The following is an 8929-nucleotide window of genomic DNA, read 5'->3' as shown; positions in this document are numbered from 1 at the left end:
AATACATTTCAGAAAACTTCCAATATATTTTTTTTAGGAATTATGTCCCAAATACACTGGACAAGTATAGTCCTGTCTATTGAACTCATTTTTTGGCCTAGGGTTACCCTCTCACCAAAGTCATGAAACAGAACAACCAGTTCCTGTATAGTTTATATTCATTAAAAAAACATTTAAGCAAAAAACATCTACAGAGACTTCCACAAGTTGCCATATTCTGCCAGGAAATTGGATTTAGACTTCTGTAAATGTTGTCAACACGGTTTTATACAAAGATATTTAAAGATCAATTAGCAGAGCTGTATTCCCCAGATGTTCATGTGAAGCATGTGTGAAAGGTATGAGCAGGTAGAATACTGTAGCATCTGTGACTTCTGCTGTTGTTATCTCCCCTGATGTCAATACATCGGTAGCTCACTGTGTTAAATATAGGCCTAATAAACACATCTCTCTGCATAGAGCAAGATTTTATGCAATTATTAATTAATTCATTTTTTCGGTCGATCGGTCTGTCGGTCAGTCAGTCAGTCAGTCAGTCATTCATAGCCTAATAAACAAAACATCACATTAACATACATAAATAAATGTGTTATTAAACCCTTAAGACGCGGCTTTATACATTTGTTGTTACCAGTATGGTAATGACCAAGTTGTGGTGCATTACTAAAGGGCCTGTGTTGTGTCATAGTATTGTAGTGCTATGGTAGGTACATTTCAATGACTATTACAGTGTGCCACTGGAGGTACGGCGCGCATTAAGGGGCTACTATGTTTAATAAAGGCACCTAGTAATAGGCCACATATAAGGCAATTAAATCATTATACCATACACTATAGGCTTATAGTATCATGCTACATTACACAGTATCATTGTTGTCCTCGTACTGTTCTGGAACAAATGCATTGATTTAAGTAGGCAATATCCCAAGGCTATTTCATATACAGTATGAAGTCAGAAAAAAGATTGTAGTACTATCTCTTGGAATAATGTAATCATGAGTCTTTAAGCATGTTCAATTTTTAACAAGCTACCGTATGCATCTTTCATGTGCTTTGAGACTTTGGATTGGCTTAATTTGCTTCTTAAGTGTTTTTGATAAATCTGGAGTTTGTAAAATTGATAATGGCTCTCCTTGATTAAAGGTGTCACACATTAAAGATGAGATTTAAGTCTTATGTCTGTTTGCCTACTGTTAACGGCTAGACTTCCTGTCCATTGAAAGGGACCCATTGTCATGATAGGGGATCATTACCTAACACATTGCTGTAAGTCTCATTAAACAACTGGGATCACTTAGGAATGGAAAAACATATTTTCAATCTGCTGTTTTTTTCCTATCCACTGTACTAGATGTTTTATGAAAATCTTAATGACAAGAAAAAGAAATTGCTGATGGGTGTTTTGTTTTAAAATATAAATAAATAAATGGTATGTTTGACATTCACTTCAGTGCCAGTGGTTATTCATGAGTAAGCTTTAGACAGCACAGAGACATTTTAGATTATAATTATTCCTGGAGGTTTCTTGCTCCAATGCTTTTATTTTGAACTATTGCCTTCAATTCCGTCAATTTTTTTCCATGAGTTGCCATATTCCGCCAGGAAATTGGATGACTTCTGGTGAGGCCACACATTTTCGAAGAAAAACTGTGTGGACTGGAGCAAAACATTGTGCGCCAAGCATTTTGTTAATTAACATTCAATTAATTGACCCTTTTTGTTAAGACACAAACAATATTATAGGGCAACAGCTGAAAGAAAAGGAAACCATGAAGAAGAAGAAGAAAGTGCTGAACATGCATGGAAAGGGATTGAGAACTCCACTGATTTAAAGGACAAGTGAACTAATTGCAATTAACCCTTCGCGTAACCCCTCTGCTTTTTTTCACACGGCTTCTCTCCTCCACCATCGACGCTAATTACTCCCCTCATAAGTCACATGCTGAGTTCTGCAGATCACTCCAATGCAAACTAAAAGGTGCTTTGGAAAACAGACCCTTGTTGGCTTTTAATTAAGTATGTGTGAAGGGGGAGGGGAAATAAAAAAACAAAGTACACACAATGACACTGACCTTGATCTGCATGTTACATTTGTGCAAATTAATGAATTGCTTTAGCAAGGCCTGTGGTTTATGTGTTTGTTGTTGTATTTCATCCTGACTGAAAGAAAGCCTTTGAATGGAACGGTGTCAGAGGATTTTAAAAGGCTCGCTAACGCAAGCCATGCCAATGTACTATACATTGATACATACTTCACCGTAGCCATATATTATGGTGCGTATGATTTATGAACAATGACCACTGAATTTGAAAACATATGTGTGGGACTGTGTGTCAGTGATGGGTGTCATTTCCAGAGCACTTGTGATGATGAATAAATGTGTATGCTCAGTAATGGAGTGGAGGCCCACTCACTCACATACGCCAGCTCTGATTGATGCAAATACATCTGCACAGGGAAGCGAACAGGGGAGGACAAAGGGGTCGGTCAGTTGTCCCAGGCCCAGAATGAGGGGGGGAAGGGGTGGGGGGGGATCTTGGAGGGGGAATTGGGTCCCCATTACATATAATGTGTTGTAGAGGTGGCCCATTCAGATGCCTTTGTCCTGGGCCCAGCCAAAGCTGTTAGATGCCCTGCATCTGGAACTGGGCTATGAGCAGATTTGGAAATAAAAAAATACAGGTACTTAGTAAAAAATCCAATGTCATCTCTTGCATAATAAATATACTCCTCCACAATGCCCATAACTAATTACCGTTGCAAAATGAAACAAAACAAAGCAATCAAAACCAATGATGAATGTGAACTAGGCCTACGTACCTACCACACTGCAAAATGATTAACTCTGTGCAGTGCGGACCCTGCATGCTATAGCCTATGTACGTGCCTTTAACAACTCAAGCCACCCCGCCTCCCTCGCATGCAGTCCTGCTGTGTGCCTTGCTAATAAACGTGTCCAATGTATCAAAGTCAGTCAGACCCCCAGAGGAAGTGCGATTATTGATTGGTTCAGGCAGATCACTCAGCTGTTAATGGTTAGTGCAAGTGAAGTCTCCGGCTCTCTGTCGTGGTATAGCGCCGAGTGAAGAAGCGTGTCTGAATGTGCTTACCTTAGATAAACCGGGGCACTAACGACACTATCCAATTATTGCTTAACCATCTGCTCCAGAGTCAGACCGCAGCATGTATCACGCCGTGGCAGATAGGAGTCTGTGTTGCTTTAATTACTACCTTCCCTTTGATGCTTGTCTTTGAAAGCCAGGCCTCTCCTTCTTTTTCTTGGTTGCTTAAGAAACAATCTCTGCAGCACCCAAATACCTGGTTGTACATGAATGAGCAGCTTTCTATCTGTGTGGGAGAGAGAGAGAGAGAGTAGAGGGAGGAAAGGAGAAAAAGATGATGAAAATGTTGAAGTGGGGGGATTGTGTGAATATTAAAGGAAAAGAGCAGACAAGATATAAAGAGAGAGAGAGAGAGAGAGAGAGAGAGAGAGAGAGAGAGAGAGAGAGAGAGAGAGAGAGAGAGAGAGAGAGAGAGAGAGAGAGAGAGAGGTACACTGCGCTTGGATGTATTTCCTTCACTTTTCCAACAATTTAAAGTATGAAATCCAACCCCGGCCATCTGCAACTGTAAACTGCACTTTCTATTCAGGTCCCATAGCTTACCAAGTCAAACCAGCATTACTGCCGTACTGTCACAGAATGCACTGACTTGAGATGCACTGACTGAGTCGTGCCTCACTCTGCAACAGAAAAGGAGCATTACTGCCACCTATGGGGAACAGTGGGTACTGCACCTCCTCGGTAAAACAAAAATTAGCTAACTCCTCCTCTCTGCTACTGTAGAAACATTGCAGCAACAAGCCATGTCGTCCAAACCAATTACTCTCACATCACAGACCTCCAAACTGTTCAATGATATCTAATTACCTGTGAACTTAGCCTCAAACTGTGGTGTGTGCCAGAGGCACGGTGGAATGAGAGCAAACAACACCTCGAATTTTAAAAAAAAACTGCCTATATCCACAGATGATGAAAGATATTCACATGCCAGCAACGTGCCGCACCAACGAGTGTTACTTGTTTTAGTCAAGCAATGTTTAAGTTACAAGATTTGCTTTCACTTCAAGCTTCTCCCATTAGGTTGAGGTAGTGTAATAAACATGGATGAGCTGCGATGTCTCAGATTTGTTGTGATCAAGCACAAACATTTATTCTGATAAATACCCTTTCCCAACCTGTCTGTATCAAACAAATAGACATGAAGGTCGTTAAGGTCACATCACACCTGGAGAAATCATCAACCATTGCACTCCTTTGCACTCCATTGCATGAGGTGAACAAACACTTGGCTCTTTGGATGGTAAACTGGCTTTTTTGGTCAGGCAGTCATTCAATAAAGTTTTTTGTAATTCACAATGTTAGCCTATATTATTACCTGATGGCCCATATCACAGTGGCAATTATGGAAGCTGTAAAGCTTATAGTCATGTACAAGTGCAGTTACTGGATGTCATTCCTTCCTGTTTGCAGATTTGAATGGTTATCGGAGACCAATGGACAAGGCTGTATTTTAATGGCAGTTTTAAGGCCTAAAGTTCTGTCTTTATTGCCATTAACTGCAAATTGCTTGAGGGAGAATTATAAGTCGAAGTGCATTAGTCAGGCGCGGTCCTCTTAGCTCTAAGCTAACAGCATATTCAGTTATAGGGCACACACATTTCAGCTCCCGAGTTGAAAAAAAGTTTGACAGGCTCCAGGCCACTACTTGGCCAAATGTCAAGATGTCACTATCTGTCTGAAAGCCTGATTTCTCCTGATTCATTTGATATAACCCACGAGTATACATCCTTGTAGAGAGGCATGGCAGGGGCATTTGTGATAGGTGTGCAAGTAATCGGAAGTGATCAAATATAGTCATGACTTGCCCTATAATGGGCTAATGTTGCCCCTCTCAAGAATCTTGAAGAGGACTAGAACAGGACTGCCATGCATGACTCTTGATGTATTCAAGTGTCTGCAGGAGGCACTATTATTAGGGCACAATGTAAAACAAAAAAATAACTTGGACTTGCAACTGAATATAAGTCATGAAAGAAAAAGATATTCCTGTCTGACGCACTGTCAAGTAGAAATGGAAGACCTAACACTGTGAGAATGTAGAAAGTAGGCCATCCTCTGTAAACCCGTTATCGGAGAAGGAAACATGTCAAATAAACCTCAATCCCATTGTCCTTTTGGCATTTTGTCTGACTGCGATGTTCAGTAGTGTTCTAAAACTACGGTGGCTTCTCTCTTCATTGATTTATCTAACATTCTCGCCGCAGAGAAGGATGACAAACTTTTCACCCTTTTCTGAAAGTTCATCGTGAGTGTGAGGGACTTGGGGAGACAAAAGTGAGTTTGCTGTTACATCAACACTAGCACACACACGAACACACACACACATGCATACACACACACACATGCATACACACACACACACATGCATACACACACACACATGCATACACACACACATACACACACACACACACGCACGCACGCACGCACACAAACACACAAACACACACACACACACACACACACACACACACACACACACACACACACACAGACGCCCACCCTCCCAGCTCCGCAGCTCCGCTCCATGGGGTAATGTAGCTGCACATCTGTGCTACCACAAGAAAACGGCGTCACAACTTCCCTCCTCATCTCCTTCTGTGTTCCCTCCTTTCCCCTGCTGTCGGATGTCTTCCTCTTTGGCAGACAGACGCATGTGCACATGCTCTTTTGCTCTTTCAACACAGTGTTGCGTCTCTCCAGAATTAAGTTTGGATAGAAGTTTTATCTTTCTCTTCAGTTATATATTTGCTCTCTCCCTATCTCTCCATCACTGTGTCTCTGTCTATGTGTCTGTCTCTCTCTATCGCTGTGTCTCTCTGTCTGTGTGTGTGTCTCTCTCTCTCTCTCTCTCTCTCTCTCTCTCTCTCTCTCTCTCTCTCTCTCTCTCTCTCTCTCTCTCTCTCTCTCTCTCTCTCTCTCTCTCTCTCTCTCTCTCTCTCATCCCCTTTGTGCCCCAGACAGACTCCCTGGCTGCTGATAACAGCTTGTTCAAGTTTCGTCAGAACGAAGGCTATACCTGCACGTAGGACATGAAGGCCCTGATCAAAGTTTAAACCCACAGTAGCAAGAGTCAAAATCCGCCATAGTTTGTTAAGATGTACCATGTGAGAGATTGTATGTGTGGCTCGAAACATTTGTGTTCGTCTGTATGTCAATCAAAAATGATTATCAGCATGAAATAATAGTTGTCATACCTAGCAGGTCATACCTAGCTCATAACTAGCTGCAACCAACATCACAAAGATGGCAGTTCTCATTTTTAGGGATGAAAGCGCATTTGACATAAAGCATTTGGAAATAATTGCTGAACAGAACAAACATACTGTTGATTGTGCCATTCAATGATATATGTCGAGTATCAGTAGTATACAATACCAGAGAACCTACCACAATGTTGATATCCATGTCACAGTAATGATATTTTGTACAGTAGGATCAAAAGGCCTCATGATAACAGATTGCATTAAGTGCCATGACATGACACATGACAATGGTGAAGGGGTGCTGTAATGTGTCAACAAAATGAGCTTAAGGAAACAGTGAAGGGACACCTGTATGCACATAAAAAGTAAACAAACCAGCCGTTCAGCAACGGTAAAACTGTCAGTAATGCCAATTAGATATGTAGATAAACATTCCCAGGTGTGTTGGTATTAGCTTTCCAAGAATCTGCCGACTCAAACTGTGCAACACGCTGCTGGATATGTTTGTTCTCATCAGACATTTGTATTTTGTCTTCCAAAGCAGCAGGAGAAAATCGTGACATGTCCAAAAACTTTCATTTGCTTTTAATGAGCCATTCCCTGCCCAGATATTGATGGCGGGTGTCCTGGAGTTTGGCAAAGTTAAAAATCTCAAACAACTATCCACCAATAAATTAGCCTTGTTACTGTAGGTATATGGTGGAGTCTCAGGAGTAGCATTAGTAAAAGTAGGCTTGTGTCAAAACACAGGACTATTAGCATTTCGGAAACCTTCCACTTGGGATTAAGTAATGGATTACCTAAACTACATTTTCTGATATTTGTCTAGCTTCTTTCTCCTTACCAATTGAAAAAAAGTATATATATATACAGTATATATATTATCTGAGACAGGGTAGCCTATATCAACCTTTAAGCAAACAAAGTATGCATTTTGGATCGAGTACAGAAGGTGTGTTGTGCTGTAGGTCAGTGGTGTCTCTTGCTGTCTTTCAGTTGCAGCTGGCTTACATCTGCTGCTGCAAAATGAGTGAAATACTCGTCAATACTCCACCCGAGATTTAATAAGATAGGCTCACAGCAATAGGTAAGTGCTAAGTATATTTTAGTCACATGCAGCACACAATTACAAATTGAGTTAAGATTCTAACTCATGTCTAACAAGAATAAGTGGGAGTAAATAGTGGTTTCATTCAGATAATTACGCCAATGCTTGATAAACTGGTGTATCAGCACTATCCAACTGGAGGTTCATTGCTCTGAAGAGGCTGGGCTATGAGATCCAGGCACGGAAGGCCTAGACACGCACATATGTAATGGTTGCAGTCTTCGGTAAATGTCTCCATTGATTCGCAAGTTTTCTGATAGTTCAATCACATGTCAACCCAGGTGAACAAAGCCCGTAGGGCAATAGTCAATACAGACTGATGGTCGGGTGGTGATCAGTAACCCAAGCTATCAGATTTACGGTGGTCAATATCAGCGTTACAGCTGTGACCTCTGCCCTCTCTGGCTCTGCAAGGCCAGACGTGCTGTATGTGACAGACTTGACAAGACAAATGGCCATGAATGGGTTGCGACATGTTGATAAGTCTATCTATCAGTCCTGACTCTTGAGGGCTATAGCGGCACGCAATCAAAGCAATATAAACACATGTGCAACACACAACAATCATGATGGTTCTGCCTATCACTTTGCATGCAGACACGCACACACACACACACACACACACACACAGACACAGACAAATACGAAATACATAGACACACATTTCATCACATCTGCCTCTGTGCTAGAGTGTCTGATAATAGTCCGTCGTCCGTTTCTGTATTTGGAAAGAAAAAGAAAGTCAGTATTTGGAGAGAAAGTATGTTTTGAGAATCTAAATAAATAAATAAATGAAAGGCGGAAATGTTCTCCTCGCATAATTATTAAATCCCTATACATTATTGCACTAAACTGCAATATCAGCATTACTTCTTGTAAAACGAGACAATAACAGCTTTCCACATTGTCCCGCTGTGTTTTTTTAATCCTGGCTTCTGTTCGTGAAATTAATTCACAGCATCAAACCAAGAGGATGGTAATATTGGACTAGTGCGGTGCACATTGTAATGAGGGCCTTAAACCACTCTGGAACGCTCTCGAATACTTTAATCCGCTGTATTTTGAGCCTTGTGCCATAAGTAGTTGTTAAGTGGCAGGTAATATCTCTCTCTCTCTCTCTCTCTCTCTCTCTCTCTCTCTCTCTCTCTCTCTCTCTCTCTCTCTCTCTCTGCCTCTCAAACTTTAATTTTTACTGGTGTTCGCAAGTGCTTTTCTTAAGATCTTGTGTAGAATTAATTTCGGTTTACCCTGCACACCGCTCTGAAAGCTCTCGTGGCTCTGGCTGGCTGGTATCCATGCAGTTGTCATGGTACTGCTGCTCTGTTGTACAAATGGGGTGGCTGTTTTGCCGTATTGTCACTGTTAGACTGGCGTAGCTTTGAACGTTGGAAAGATCAGTGTATTTCGGGTCTTACATTTGCCAAAGAAACCTTCTATTTTGCCTGAGGCAACCTTCCTCCACACTTTAATGTGGCTTTTCAAATAAGTGTGT

This window comes from Engraulis encrasicolus, chromosome 10 (genome assembly GCF_034702125.1).
Source record: "Engraulis encrasicolus isolate BLACKSEA-1 chromosome 10, IST_EnEncr_1.0, whole genome shotgun sequence".
NCBI lineage: Eukaryota > Metazoa > Chordata > Actinopteri > Clupeiformes > Engraulidae > Engraulis > Engraulis encrasicolus.
Note: the sequence above shows the minus strand (reverse complement) of the source record.